General features: G+C 57.6%; 1 long non-coding RNA gene across 1 annotated transcript; it reads right to left on the reverse strand.

Moving 5' to 3' along the window:
• Nucleotides 1-389: 389 nt before the first annotated feature.
• LOC308636513 lies at nucleotides 390-1,427 on the reverse strand. The gene is made up of 2 exons (XR_014019428.1): nucleotides 617-1,427; nucleotides 390-497 (listed from the first exon to the last, which is right to left on the reverse strand). It is a non-coding gene; the product is annotated as an uncharacterized lncRNA (long non-coding RNA).
• Between the last annotated feature and the right edge of the window lie 13,893 nt (nucleotides 1,428-15,320).

Consider the following 15,320-nt stretch of genomic DNA (forward strand, 5'->3'; position numbering starts at 1 on the left):
CTACACTCAGTCTCAGGTGGGTGTTCACTCAAGCAGAAGGGGGAAGATAAGTCTCCAGAGATCTGAACAGACAAGTAATAACAGGACATGGGGATAGGGAGCCATAGCAGGGCTTTTGAGGACTAAAAACCAGGGCCAGGACACGGGATGCAGACTCAAGTGGAGGTTGTGGCCCTGGGGAGGACGTGGACCTGGAGAGGACGTGGACCTGGGGAGGTCATGGACCTGGGGAGGACGTGGACCTGGGGAGGACGTGGACCTGGGGAGGTCATGGACCTGGGGAGGACGTGGACCTGGGGAGGACGTGGCCCTGGGGAGGTCATGGCCCTGGGGAGGTCGTGGACCTGGGGAGGACGTGGCCCTGGGGAGGACGTGGACCTGGGGAGGACGTGGACCTGGGGAGGACGTGGACCTGGAGAGGACGTGGACCTGGGGAGGTCGTGGACCTGGGGAGGTCGTGGACCTGGGGAGGACGTGGCCCTGGGGAGGACGTGGCCCTGGGGAGGACATGGACCTGGGGAGGACGTAGCCCTGGAGAGGATGTGACCTTGGAGGGGACGTGGACCTGGGGAGGACGTGGACCTGGTGAGGATGTGACCCTGGAGGGGATGTGGACCTGGGGAGGTCGTGGCCCTGGTGAGGATGTGGCCCTGGGGAGGACGTGGCCCTGGGGAGGACGTGGCCCTGGGGAGGACGTGGCCCTGGGGAGGACCTGGACCTGGGGAGGATGTGACCCTGGAGAGGATGTGACCCTGGAGGGGACGTGGCCCTGGGAGATTAGGGTCCTGGGGAAAACAGGGCCCTGAAGGCTTCTGGGAGTGTGTGGCCCCGTCCAGAGAGGAATGACCCTTTCTGAGGCCTGGGCCTCTTCACCCCTGCTGGTGCCCATGCAGGGGCCACATGGGGGATGCAAGAGAACGTGAAGAATCCAGTGTCAACACTGGGCCATTGTGCGCTGCTGCCCAGGAGGCCATGATTTACGGAGCAGCGGAGGTGTGGTTGGTATCGGGTATGAGGTCACGGGGCTGGGGGCTTTGGAATTCGCCTTCAGAAGAATTCTGCTGACTGAGCCACATACTTCCCTCGTCATCAGTTTGATGGGGGCAAGACGCCTAAATGGCTAAAATAAAAACAGAAACAGAAAAACAAACAAAAGAGGGCTCGTGAGGTGGGGAGTGGCGCTGTGGGCTTGCGGAGCAGGAAGGGAGGGCAGAAACGGGCATCTGGCCAGAAGGGCAGACGACAACGGGCCCTGAGCACACTGTGTGTCCAGGTTTGTGTGTGTTTATTCTCAGTGTGTCTGTGGGTTTCTGTGCATTTGTGTTTGGTCTGTGTGTGAGTCTCTGTTTGCCTATATGCCTGTGTGTGTCTGTATGTTTATGTGTGTTTGTTCTCTGTGTCTCTGTGTCTGTGTGTTTGGTCTCTGTGTATGTAAGTCTCTGTGTTTTCGTATGTTTGTGTGTGTTTGATTTCTGTGTGTCTGTGTGTGTGTCTCTATGTGTGTGTCTGTGTGTCTGGTCTGTGTGTCTGTGTGTGTCTCTGTGTGTATGTGTGTGTCTGTTGGTCTCTATGTGTGTGTCTGTGTGTTTGGTCTGTGTGTGTTTCTGTGTGTGTCTGTGTTTGTCTGTTGTATGTGTGTGCCTATGTCTCTGTGTATGTGTTTGTGCACACGCTTGCCTGTGCATGTCTATCTGTCTCCATGGCATCCGTGTGGGGTGCACAGTATCTTTTTCTGAATCAGAAGTCCACAGGGCCTGCCCAGGCTCTCCCCAGTGGGCAAAGTCGGAGTCCAGGTCTCTGGGCCCTCTGGCAGTGCTGCCAGCCATCCCCCTACCTGGGCTCAGCCTCCTGGCCATGGGCATCTGCTGCTCCTGGGAGGAGTGTCCACTTGAGGTTCCCCATCTCTGTTGCAGTGGTGACAATACCTTCACAGGCACTGAGGTTGTCCTCAAGGTTCCTGTCTGGATGGAGCAATCCCTCCCACCTCCTTGTCTGCTGGGGTGGAGGAGGTGGCACCCTGTGTAGTGTGGGCAGGCAGGGGCCGAGGGGTAGGGGCTGGGCCACCTGGTAGGGATGGCCTTGCAGGCCTATGAGGAGCCACAATTCAGAGGAGGCCCCTGTGGTCCCCGTCAGGTGACAGGCCACCAGGAAGGTGGAGACCCCCGTCACTGGACCGGGCCTGGGAGAGAAGAGGGCAATCTGTTCTGGGAGGTGCTGGGAACTCAGAGAACTGTCCTCAGGATGTTAGGGGGATGCAGGGATGGGGGACTCTTCATTGCACTGGCCCTGCCCACTCCTGGAGCCTGGGAGGCAGAATTTGGGAGTCAGCTGGACAGTGGGGTTGTGGTCACTCCTAAGTAGATTCCAGAGAAGCCCGGGTGTCTAACGCCCACATGATGCATGGCCTTTAGCAAGTGACCCCATGATCACCCTGAAAGGGGTCAAGGTGGGCAGACTGGCTTCTTCCAGCCTGTTTTGACCTCAGTCTCCCATCCAGGGTCCAGGTGTAGGGTGGGGCAGGAATCTCAGGGCACCTACTGTGAGGAAGCCCTGGGCATGAGAGTGGAGGGCTGCTGCCCAGGAGCCTCTGCTCCCCAGCCCGAGGGGGCCTGTGGCTTCTTCCCTCTCAGCACCGCTGAGCCAAATTAAAATGTCCCCAAAGAAGCTTGGCTAAACCCTGCGGAAAGAAAAGGACCCTGGTGGCGTGAAAGCAGACTCTGCCCTGGTGAGGGGACAGGCCGGCCCTGGCCACAGGCAGGCTGGTAGGGCAGCCCCACACTGGGCTGACGAGGGGCCGTGGGGTCTGGAAGGCCACCCGGGGGGCTCCAAGAGGCAGTGAGTGGGCAGTGCACACAGCAGATGTGCTGCCAGTGGGGGCGGGGGGCAGGGGGAAGGTTGGGTGCTGTCACATCTGGCTCCAACCCAAGCCTCTGCCCGCCCCCATCTGACCAGTGGCCTCCTCTGTCCTGCTCACACCTGGCTCTGGGGACCCAGGGTGCATGGGCTCGACCCGGGTTAGACGGGCTCCTTCCCCAGCTGGTTCCACCTCACATGGGTGGCACTGCGAGGCCCACACTGCTGACCCCTTAGCCTCCAGAGACTCAGCTGATGGTCTGGGCTTCACTTCTCCCCTGGTGGGGTGGGGCCATGCTCCCTCCCCTCCCGGTGCCATTTCTGTTAGCCCAGGCAAAGGCAAAGGGGTGGGAGGAGGGAGCCCCTGGACACCTCAGACCCTCTGCTCACCCCTCATCTGGTCAGTGAGGGTCCAGTGCAAGGTCACTGAAGGATCTACTCACACAGGGAGGGCCAGGCCACAGGGCCTAGGAGTGTGGCTTGACCCAAAGGAGCCCTAGCCCAGAGCACCTGCAGCCTGGGGAGCTGCCCGCTGTCCCTTGCCCCTGGGAAGGAGGCCACTCGTCTCATCTGATAGAGGGATGGACAGGAACTACTGTGACGAGTGGTGAGCCCCAGGCCGGGCCCTCTTGTGGGACCGTGAAAGCCACGGTCAGATAGAGATCTTGGCTCCTAGCTGCGGGCTTCTTTCTTCCTCCTGGACACACCCTCCTGCCTCTTCCAGCTGCCCTGCTGGATGACCTTGGTGATCCTCGGCTGGGATCCTCTCTGTCGTGCGTGGCACGCAGCCAGAACACCCCTGCAGGACCCTGTAGGATCCAGGACCAAGGGATTCCCTCTCAGGGCTCGCAGGACCTGAGTGGGTTTGCAGCCGACTGGGGGTCATGGGGGTGCTCTGGGATGGGCATGGGATGTGGAAGACTGCACCCGGGAGCAGACCCTGGGGTCCCTCTCTGTGCACAGAGGGCTGCCAGGGACACAGAGCTACTGACCAGGGGCCCCTGCTGCCCTTCCAGCCAGTGGTGGTCCTGGGTCACACGTGAAGGAGAACAGGGTGGTGTGACTTTCTTACCCGCGTCGTCACCTTTGCCCTCAGGGAGCCCCGTGGAGAATGTGGAATGTTCCAGGTGGGCTCAGCTGTGCCTGCACAGAGGCGAGTCTGAGGGGGTTGGATGGGAGGTGGCCCCACAGCAGGGGCCGCAGGGCAGCCACAGCAGAGGAGGACCTGCTAAGGACAGAGGCTCTTGAAGGACTTTAAAAATGGGCTTTATAACTTTAAAACAATACATTTGAAGAGTGCCATGAAAGAAGAGGGCAAAAATGTCAGAGAGGGAGATTCGCTGCCAACCTGTCACAGAGCAGACTCTGGGGACTTCCTGGAGTCATCCCCAGGTCAGGGCTGCTGTTTCGTGGAACAGCAGTGTCTCAAGAGGTCATGGCCGCTGAGGGGTCTTCCAGGGCTAGCAGAAGCACAGGAGGAGCACACTGAGATGGGCAGATCCACCCTCTGCCAGGGCAGGCAACCACACAGGTGTGCCGTCTTGCTCTGAGTGCCTGGGTTAGACCGACTCTACGTCTCTCTACTACTGTCGTCCTCACTTAACAAGTGAGCAAAGTCTGTCCCAGAAGCGACAAGCCACTGGCCCAGGGCCACACAGCTGATCTGAGAGCAGCACAGAATTCTCATCCAGTCAGTAATTGTCTGGGCACTATGTGTGGCCAACCCTGAAGGACTCCTCTCAGTGGCTCTAGGTGAGTGGCCTCTGCTCTCCACCAGCCTGGCAGCAGGGACCGGCAGGCAGTCGGCCTGGCCGGCTGCTCCAGGGGTGACCTCCCTTGGGGGCCTGGCCTGGGCGTGCTCTGTGTGCTGACCAGGTTGAGCTCCCTTCCCTGAGCTGGCCTGTCAGGGGCCTTGGGAGAGGACCCTCGATGCCCAGCGGGAGTTGGCCCTGCCAGTGGCCACTCACAGAGCCCTGTGTGGTTTCGTACGGTGCTCGGTGGGGAAGGGCCTCCTCAGCCTACCAGCCCATCTCTGGGGATCCTCAGACCTCAGGCTTGGTGGGACACCACCTTCACCATGCAGGAGACAGGACTGCCTTGGCCCTGGGGCCTGCCTGGGGTGGGTCCAGGTCACCTCTGGGTCCTGGACTCTGCCTGTTCTGATGCTGGGCGGCTGCTGCAAAGGCCCATCTGTGAGCGAATCCAGCCAGGGCTGGAGTCACGGCCCAGGAATGCAGGAAGAGGCCTGGGATCTGGCACGAGGCGTGGCACAGCCCCAGGAATGTGCCTCGCAGAGAGATAATTATGCGTTTGGGGAATACGGGAGCAATAAATGCCACGGATGCCCTGATGCTGTTTATCTTGCTGAGGGCCCAGGCGGCAGCCCGGAGCCACAGGCTGGGGCACCTCAGGTCGCTGAGGACTGATGGTGCCTGGTGGCTGTGATGCCGGTGCCCGCTGAAGCCCTAAGGAGGGGAGACCAGATCGAGGGGCAGTCCACCAGGCAGAGCTCGGAGCACAGAGCCCTACAGAGTGCTGGAGAGTGGGCGTGTGGGCTCCACAGCCCCCTCCTGAGGCCTGAGGTCCAGAGGCCAGAGTGCCCAGCTTGCTCTGAAGCCCCTGCCCCCCTGCAGCCCTGCAGACCCACCGGGACCCAACAGAGTAGCAGCACCCTTTCCTGATGACTGGCGAGGGGCCTTTGGGGCATGGCTTTCCAAACCCTCTGAAGCCAGTGTGCCCATGTGCTCACACAAGTGGGGTCTTGTGGCACACATTTAAACATTTTTAAATTTAACGTGTATTTTACACAATTAAATGTAAAATACACAAAATCTACCGTCTTCGCCATTTCTCAGAGCGCAGCTCTTGGGGTGCAGCTGCCTTCTGCCATCACCTCTGGGCCCCTGAGCCGGCTCCCCTCCCGCTGCCCACGTATGAGCGCGTTGGCCACGGCTCTGGGGCTCGCTGAGGGGTCTCTGCGGCCTGTACTCTGGACGCCAGGAATCCCTGCTCCTCAGGTGAATCGTGTGGACTCTGCCTCACCTCCCTCCACCCCATGTGCCAGATCCCACCCCGCCCTGTGGACTGTGTCTCACCGCCCTCTGCTGAGTGCCACCAGCCATTTCTAACACTCATGAACAGCATAGGTGGCTGCTTTGAGGGCAACAGAGAACATGGGGACAGTACCCATGCCCGTTCCTGTGGGCTCAGGACTCGGGGAGGTCACGCAACTCTTTCTGGGACCAAGCTAGGGCCAGCTTCACCTGTGTCCTGGCCTGGTGCTCCCACTGTGGTTGGCCTCAGGCTGGCAGCACTGACCTGTGGGAGAATGACCTCTTTGGGGAGTGGCTAAGGTGGAGGCTTCTCTGGTCCCAGAGTCATGGCCCCACCCCTGATCCTGCTGTGGGAAGCTCAGAGGGGTCACCACCTGGAGCAGCAGCTCCCACAGGCTAGCTGGTCCACGGTGCTCATTTAGGGCTGCCAGTTCAGAGATTCATGTACCTTTTTGTCTTATCAAGAGGGGTGTGGCCAGGCCGGAGTCTGAGGTCCCACTAGTGGGGCAGTAGCCTGTTTCCCAGGTCAAACTCAACAGAACTCTAAGCTGTGCGGAGAAGCTGTGCAAGAGGTCTACAGAGGATGGGGAGAGACTCTGAGCTGCACTGAGGGACCAAGTGTGCTTAGTAGGGGTAAGAGGGGTGTGCAGGAAGGGCTGAGGCACTGACATCCAGCCCCAAGTCCCTGAGGGTGTGAACTTCCCCCAACCCCCGCCTTGCCTACCCAAGAGATGCTGAACCCTGATCCTGGGGTTGCACACATGTGCCCGCGTGGGCCTGTGCAGAGGTGTGTGGCAGGGTGATGTGCTCATGTGTAGGTGTCTGGATTTCCAACAGTGAGAATTTTCAGTCCAGAAAGCCTGCTGCGTCCCAGGAGGGCTGTGGCTGGCTGGTCTGGGTGGCGATGTGGGACCTCTACCCTGCCCCTGAGGAAAGGAGCCTGAGACCTCATAATACAGTGTCACGGGTGAAGGACATTCTGGGGATGCATCCTCTACATGGGACCTCTTACAGTGTTTTCAAGCCTTTAGAACTCAGACTGCAGCCATGAGGATTGTCTTCTCACTTGGCTTTAAGAGCTGGGTGTCTTCGGACAGTCCTGAGACCACACTGGGGATGGCCTGAGGCTGTTCTGCATGGTGGGTGGTCCGTGGAGATTCAGGACTCCGGTGCTGGGTGGAACTGTGTGCTCCTTTCAATCTCTCCTTGTGCCCTGCCTTCACCCAGCTGGTTGAGAAGCAGCCTGGCCTTGGCTCCCACCAGCAAGGCCTGTGGCCTGAGCTCTGGGGGTTTCAGGCTGCAGGGCCACCAGCTCAGAGCTCTGAGTAACACTTCTCAGTCACAAAGCCCTGCCCAGGCCTGGGAGAAGACCTGGGAAGACTAGAGAGGACTCAGTTGGCCCACCCTGCAGGCCATAGGTGTGGGTGCTTGGGCCCTGTTCAGACCCTCCCCCGCACTACCCACCCAGGCCAGGTGCCAGGGATTGGCTTGCCCCAAGGGCCTCTTTCCTCTCTGCTGCCGAAGTCCCCTCCATGTTGGACAGCCCTGCAGTCCTCAGAGCTGGAACCAGCTCCCTCCATGGGTGCCTTCATGGAGCATGTGCCTGGCCCCAGCACGTGCAGTTCATAGAAAGCAAATTAGTCAGGGGCATTGGGGAGCCCCAGGGAGCTGATGGCTGTGACCTCAGGATTGGGTGGGGGCTTGTGACCAGCCAGGATGGAGGCCTGGGGCTATTGCTGTGGCCACTCCCCAGGGCCCTCACACGACTTGGCCTGGCCCAGCCAGCTTTGCACTGGGGCTGCGTCTCCCCACTCCTGGCCACCCAGCCCTGGGCGTCTGAGCGGCTGGAGGCCTGTCTGCCACTTCACATTAGCTGTCCACATCCTGCACCCTGTTTATTTTTTGTTTTGATACAGGGTTTCACTGAGTTGCTTAGGGCCTTGATAAGTTGGTAAGGCTGGCTTTGAACTTGTGATCCTCCTGCCTGATGGCAACAGGCCAGGGTCGAGGAGTCTGCTGCCAATCAGCACTGACATTCTGGCTGGGCTTTGCATGGGAGACCATTAAAAGCTTATTCATGTGGCCCAGGGTGACTTCAGATGGCTCTGCCCATGGAGGGCCACAAGACCCTCAGGCAAGGGAGGGTGGCTTGGGGGTGGGGGTTGGTGAAATGAACAGTTCTGGAGGAGGCAATAACTAGACACCGTCTCACCTGCTGCACATCCAGGCCAGAGCCCATCTGTGAAGATCTGGGGCCTCGCTGGTGGGGTAGGAAGTGGGCGAGAGCTCTGGGGCCATGGTGGGGAGCTTGCAGGTGTGCACCCCTGAAGCAGCCACCTCCGTCTCACTCCTGCCGCTGTGAGGGAAGAGCTCTGAGGAGGTCACATCTTGGGGACAGTGTGGCAGCTAGCCAGGTGTGAGTTCTCATGTGATAATTTGGGGGAGATTTCTCCGTGATTTCTTGCTGCATAGTAAATCATACCTGCAGGATTTGGCCTTCTTTCAAGGTGAGCTCCTGGGCTGTTCCACCCAGTGTGGGTGACTTGCCTAGCGCTGCCCAAGAGGATCAGGCTAGCTCTTCCTTCGGATGACATGCCACATTTCTCCCTGAGCGGCTACGTGGCCAACTGGGCCCTGGGACGTGAATCAGGTCCTGGTGGCTGGACAGGGCTCCTCTGCTCACCCATAGCTTGGTGGGTACCCTCACTGTCAAGGCCCAGAGAGCCAGTGGCAGGCTGGCCTGGCAAGGATGGCTCTTGACTATGGTTCCAGATGGTGGCTCAAAGGGTGCCAGGGTGGGGATTGTGGAGGACGCTACCTGGAGGCTATGGGCCTTAGCTGGACTCCCAGGAGGTGCCAGGACAGCAGGTGACAGCAGGACTCAGCTGTGTGGTGTGGGCAGGAAGCAGCCATACCCTGGAGCTGGAGGTGGGCTGTACAGTGTGGATAGAGGGAACGCCACTGAGATGTGTGTTTTGTGCATTTATAGGTACTTATTTGTTTTTAAAAATGATTTTAGTTGTACATGGACACAATGCCTTTATTTATTTATTAATTTTTTTTGTGGTGCTGAGGATCAAACCCAGGGCCTCACACATGCGAGGCGAGTTCTTCACTGAGCAACAACCCCAACCCCTATTTGTTTTAAGTACTGGGCATTGAACCCAAAGGTGCTTGAACATGAGCCACATCCTCCACCCTTTTTATTTTTTGTTTTGATTCAGGGTTTCACTGAGTTGCTTAGGGCCTTGATACGTTGCTAAGGCTGGCTTTGAACTTGTGATCCTCCTGCCTCATTCTCTTGAGATGCTGGGCTTACATGTGTACAACACCACATCCAGCAAGGTGTTCCCTTTAAAACCATTAATTTTATTTAAAATTCTACCTACATTAAAAAATGCTGTTTGCAGAATTATCTGAGCGTGCTGCCCACCACCCCGTTGCTCACTGAGTGAGAGAACCCGGACTCCTGGTGTTGTCACTGAGGCCGTGGTTCCTGGGTTCCTGTCTGTGACCCCTATGGAAGGGGCCTCTTCTGAAGCAGGTGGCAGGTCCAGATTGACCCTGCTAGAAACCTGGCAGCCGCCAAGCTGCCATAGCCTGGGCTTCTCTAGTGGTGGCTGCCTTGAACCTGGACAGGCTCGGTGCAGACTTGGTTGAACTGGTGTCAGAGGTGGGCGGGAACACCCCTGGTCCTGACAGCTTGTGCACTGCTTTGGGGGACTTGAACCATAATTCACGGCAGTGTGGTTTGATGGATAAGTGACCCTCTTCTGTGCTTTGCGGCCAATGCCCTGTGCGTCCCAGAGCTAAGCAGCCCAACCTTCTGCTGACACATGGGACTTTATTTCCCCTCCAGTGCCGCTGTGCCAAGCCCTGGGGTCTGTGTACCTCAGCTGTGGGAGCAGAATGCCTTCTGGGGAGTTGGTGAGGGTGCAGGTCTTGGCACTACAGTGTCTGGGTGGTGCTGGTGGGCAGTGTGTGGAATGAGGACCCTGGCAGCTACCGCAGCTACCCCTCCCCTGTCCTGATGACAGCCCCAGCACCTGGGAAGCTGCAGAACAGCTTGGGAGCCGACCCAACAGTGCATGAATTCTGCCCTGAAAAGAATTCATGTCCCTCTCGTCTCTTGACACCCAGCAGGGGCTTAAGGCAGGGGAGGACAGTAAGAAAGAACCCAGCCCAAACCCTCGCTGGGGCCATGTCTAGGATTTTCACCCCTTCCCTCCAGGAAGGAGATAGGGCATGCTTACCCAGAATGGCCCATTGGGGCCAGGGTGCAGGGACCTGTCTTGTCTGCTGGATTTGAGCCAGGGCTACCTCTGGGGGCCCTCGGGCTGGCAGAGTGGTCTGCATGCTGAGCCACAGGAGGTCTGGGCAGGAAGGAGCAGCCTGTTTAACAGGTGCCTGGGTGGAAGTGCAAACCCTGGGGTGTGCTTTCTGGAGCTGGGTGGGGCAGGTGCCTGTCCAGCTTCCACACCATGTCATCAGGAGCACAAGAGATGTGGAGGACTTCTCAGCTTGGGAGGCTTTAGTCACAGTGGTAGGGAAGCTCCGGGGTCCAGCCACGCCCTACTGGGCAGCAGTTCACAGAGCTGTGGCCTGGCTGGCACCTGCGCTCTGCCCAGAGAAGGGAGCTGGGCATAGCTCTGATGGGAAGCTCAGCACCCAGGGCCCCTGTCCAATGGGGCAGCCTCTAAAATGCAGCCTCTGATCTAAATGGGGTCAGGCCCAAAGCTGGGTCCCAGAGGGTGGTCAGCCTGCCCAGGGCTGGGGCAACTAGCTGCCATGCTGCACAGCTAGAGGATGGCTGGGGTCCCTGCAGAATTAGACTGTTGCCTGAGCTCAAACGAGGCCGGACACTTGGCAGGTCAGCGAGGCTGTGTCCCCTGGGCTGACTGACTGACTTCTGACCCCTGTGGCCTAAGTGTCTTGAAAAGCTGTCCAGCCCTGGGCTGCTCACACTGACTGTGTTGATTGATCTTGGTGGTGGCAGGCACCTGGCCTAGGTAGCAGGAGGTCTCAGTGGTGGGGTCTGAGGAGGGGTGGTGTCCTGAGCGAGCTGTGCCATTGATACGGACCAAACATGCTGGTGGCTTTCCACAATTCCAAGTATTGAATAATAATAAATTCACTGGCAACACCACTTTGATCAGTGTCAGTTCACTGAATTCTTGTGGGTACCCTGGCATTGAGAGGCCAGGCTATCATAGGTTCTTTTATTCTAATCTTTCTTTAAAAGATTTTTTATTTGCAAGTGAACACAATATCTATCTTCTTTTCTCTCTCTCTTTCTTTCTTTCTTTCTTTCTTTCTTTCTTTCTTTCTTTCTTTATTTGTTCTAGTTAATTGTTCATGACAATAGAAAGCATTTTGATACATTGTACACAAATGGAACACAATTCTTCACTCCTCTGTATGTATTTATTTTTTATGTGTTGCTGAGGATTGAATCCAGTGCCTCACATGGCTAGGCAAGGGCTCCACCACTGAGCTACAACCCAGCCCCTTATTCCAATCTTAATTGCTAATATCTGTAAAACTCAATCACACATCCCACTTCACACAGAGACACATATGCAGGTCACAGAAAGGCTGAGAAAGGGTTAAGGTGGCCACAGGGGGTTCAGGAGGCTGACCTGAGAGTAAAGCAGAGAGCAGATATGGATGCAGAGTCAGGAGGTGGTCAGATAAGATGAGGAACCAGCAGACAACTTGCTCAGGGCGCAGAATGGTCAAAGCATGGGACTTATCTAGGCCAAGATCCATTTAGAGGAAGCTTCACAGTGTCAGTTTGGATGTCAGTGTGAGATGTCAGCATGAGATGTCAGTGGGGTGGTACTTACAGGGCCTCCACAGGTTGGAGGACACAGCCTGAGAGTTGCTGGTCTACACACCATGGAGCCATTCATAGGCAGGTTCTCGTGGAGGCAGGGGGAGGGAGGGGGATAAGATGAGGGGTGTGACGGCCAAGGGACACTCTGTCCTCATTTTTTCCTCTAGCCAATCCTGATCTGGGAATTGGGGTGCCCCTGCCCCTGATCCTTTCTCTCCTAGGATCTGTGGAGAGATTGTTCTGTGCAGGAACGCCTGCTCGTTGAAGGGCTGGGTGGTGGATCGTCCAGTCTGGTGGCCATGGAGACAGGCACAGTCTGTTTCAGCTCCTGTGTGCTGTGGGACCACAGTTTGGACGCATGGTGTTTGAGGATGAAGCTCCGGTGGCCTACTCAGTCCTGTCTGGGTGCTGTGGCAACGGGGACCACGCTGTCTCCCTGCTCTCCAGCCTTTTCCTGGGCTGTCGGGTTGCCCTGGAGCCAGGCATGTGGGGCGAGGAGGCTGGAGGCTCTGGGCTCCGGGTGTCAGAAATAAATTAAAGGCAGTGAAGAATGAGCATGGGGCCTCCTGCCACTTACGGCTGCCCTGGTCGGCAAACACGAGAAGACCGTGGTGGACAGAGGACTGTTGACCAAGATGTAAGCACAGAGGCACCCAGCCTGGGAAAGCTGAGGGGCCAACACAGCTGGAGCCCTGGCCGCTGGTGAGCCGCTGCCCCAGCCCCTGGAAAGCCAGCCAGTGTCTTTCTCCCTGTGCCGGGGGGCCTCGCCCCACACTGGCCACCCAGCAGCCTCCCTGAGACACGCGGGTTGTCTGCCTGGTCTCAAGGCCACATCTCTCACACGGCAGGAGGGCTGGGCAGGCGCTTTCTCTGGGGTTAGTTCTCGGGTGCGAGGTCAATGTTTGTCCCCCTGGGCAGGAGTGAGGGCTTGTCCCAGAGGGCCAGAAGTTAGGCTGAGAATGTGTCCCTGGAGTTAACAATAAAGGCTCTGATGAGGCCCTCGATACATGGAGTGCTGTCTGGAAGAGCTGAGCCTGGTGGGAGGGCCCTCTGGGATGAAGACCTGGGCCTAGAAGATGAAGGCCAAAGCATGGAGGCCACAGGGTACAGGAAGGGCTGCAGAGGGACCTAGCACTCGTGGCTGGAAATCACCTAGTAGAGGCCAGCAAGCTTGGCCACTCTGCAGGCCTGGGTGGAACCCAGCATTCCCCCAGGTCTTCCCAGTACCCACAGCCCAGGAGATGACTTGAAAATAGGGGTCTGATTATGTAAGTCCCACAAGCTGATTGTTTCACAGCCTGACCTGCCTGTGTGACATCTCCTCATGTCTCCTGAGCCATAGAGAGGAGGGATCTGAAGGCCCTGGAGCATCAGGAGGCTCTTGAGAGGACCACATGACCCAGAGGAGTCACATCTGTAAGAAGGACACTGTTGTCAGGCTCAAGTTGGCCAAAGCTTCCTCGGGCTTCCTACTTGGCCTCAGTTGCCATTCGATGGGGGCAGGAACCCATGGCCTGTGACCTGTCACACAGACCCTCCTGTAGTAGCCTCCACTTTGGTGACAAAGGACGTCATGCTCCTCGAGGTGTCACTTACTTGCCATGGTCAAGAGCCTGTGGGTCACAGCACTGTTGGCATGAGTGCTGGCCAGTCGCTCTGCGTAGCCACTGTTCCTGGAGCCCAGGCCTTGGACGTGGTGCTGTGCACAGAAACTTGAACGACAGAGGACGGTTCCTGCCCGCGGGACTCCCCAGAGCTACAACATGCAACGTTCAACGTGCGTCTCCATAGGCAACAGGATGGTCAGGGCAGCTGGGAGGGGCTCTGGCCTGGCATGATAGTCTTACCTCCTGCTCCTCAAGCACTGGCTACACGCTGCACCTGGGAAGTGGGATGCAGTGGGAGCCAGGCCCCGTCCCACTGGCCACGGGGGAGGGCAACCTCCAAGGGCAGTCTCAGCCTGGTGCTCCCACAGATCAGACAGGCTGTTCCAGGCTCCCTGGCCTTGAGGGAGCCACCACACACCAGCCTCCTGCATGGCTGGGCTCTCAGAAGCTGCAACCCTGTGGACGTCCTGTCTGCAGTTCCTGGGAGACCACTACACAGTGCTGCCACCGAGCCCTCATACATAAGAGACTAGGGACAGTGTGTTGACTGCTTCTGTGAGTTAGTAAGTCTTGCTCTGCACCAGTGGTTGCTGGTTAAATGGCATATCCTGGTAGAAATCAGAGGCTTGGGAGGTCGTGGAGCAGGGAGCTGACCTACTGGCAGACAGAGGAGCATCCAGGAGCCCCTGGACAGCAAGGGCGTGAGGCCCAGGGACATGGACAAGGTCATAGAGAGGTTCACAGGCACCACCTCATCACACTTGTGCTGCGACCTGTCACTATACATTTAACAAGAAAGTGTGCTTTTAATTTTATGTTTAATTATTTTAATATTTTAATTAAAAGTCTGAAAACTTGTTATGCACAAGTGAAGCCACAGGAGGAGCCGGAGGAAAGGCAGAGGAAGGCACCAGTGTCGGTGGTGGGTGGAAATTCTGCAGGAAGGTTGAGCATTGGTGGAGGGAAAGCAGAGTGCAAGGGTCCACACCACTGGGGTGACTGAACCAGAGCCACAGCCATTGCAGAGATCCCAGACCATGCAGCTCTGAGGAACACAGTGACTGAGCACGGAGTCACCAGGTGACCCAGCAGTTCCACTTCCAGGTGTGAAATGAAAACACAAGGACTCAGTATTCACAGCAGCCCAGATGTGGAGCAACCAGGAGCCCCTCAGTGGACAAACTTCACTAAACATGGTCATCCACATGCAGCTGCTCTGCAAAAGTGACCAGGAGTCAAGCACTGACACACTGCAGCACGGCAGACTATACAGGAGCACATGCCTCCTGGGAGAGTGGTAACCAGAGGCATGGTACAGCAGAGACCTCTCCTGTGGATTTTCCCCAGCCAGATCCTCTACACATACAGCTCAGCACACCTGCACCTGAGCCTGATCCTCCACACACACAGCTCAGCACACCTGCATCTGAGCCTGATCCTCCACACACACAGCTCAGCACACCTGCACCTGAGCCTGATCCTCCACACACAACTCAACATACCTGCACCCTGAGCCTGAATCCTCTGTTCACACACAACTCAGCACACCTGCACCTGAGCCTGATCTTCCACACACACAGCTCAGCACACCTGCACCTGAGCCTGATCCTCCACACACACAGCTCAGCACACCTGCACCTGAGCCTGATCCTCCACACACAACTCAACATACCTGCACCCTGAGCCTGAATCCTCTGTTCACACACAGCTCAGCACACCTGCACCTGAGCCTGATCCTCCACACACACAGCTCAGCACACCTGCACCTGAGCCTGATCCTCCACACACACAACTCCTGAGCCTGATCCTCCACACACACAACTCAGCACACCTGCACCTGAGCCTGATCCTCCACACACACAGCTCAGCACACCTGCATCTGAGCCTGATCCTCCACACACACAGCTCAGCACACCTGCACCTGAGCCTGATCCTCCACACATAGCTCAGCCCACCTGCACCTGAGCCTGA

This window comes from Spermophilus citellus, assembly GCF_964194105.1.
Source record: "Spermophilus citellus genome assembly, chromosome: 17".
In the NCBI taxonomy this organism is placed as follows: domain Eukaryota; kingdom Metazoa; phylum Chordata; class Mammalia; order Rodentia; family Sciuridae; genus Spermophilus; species Spermophilus citellus.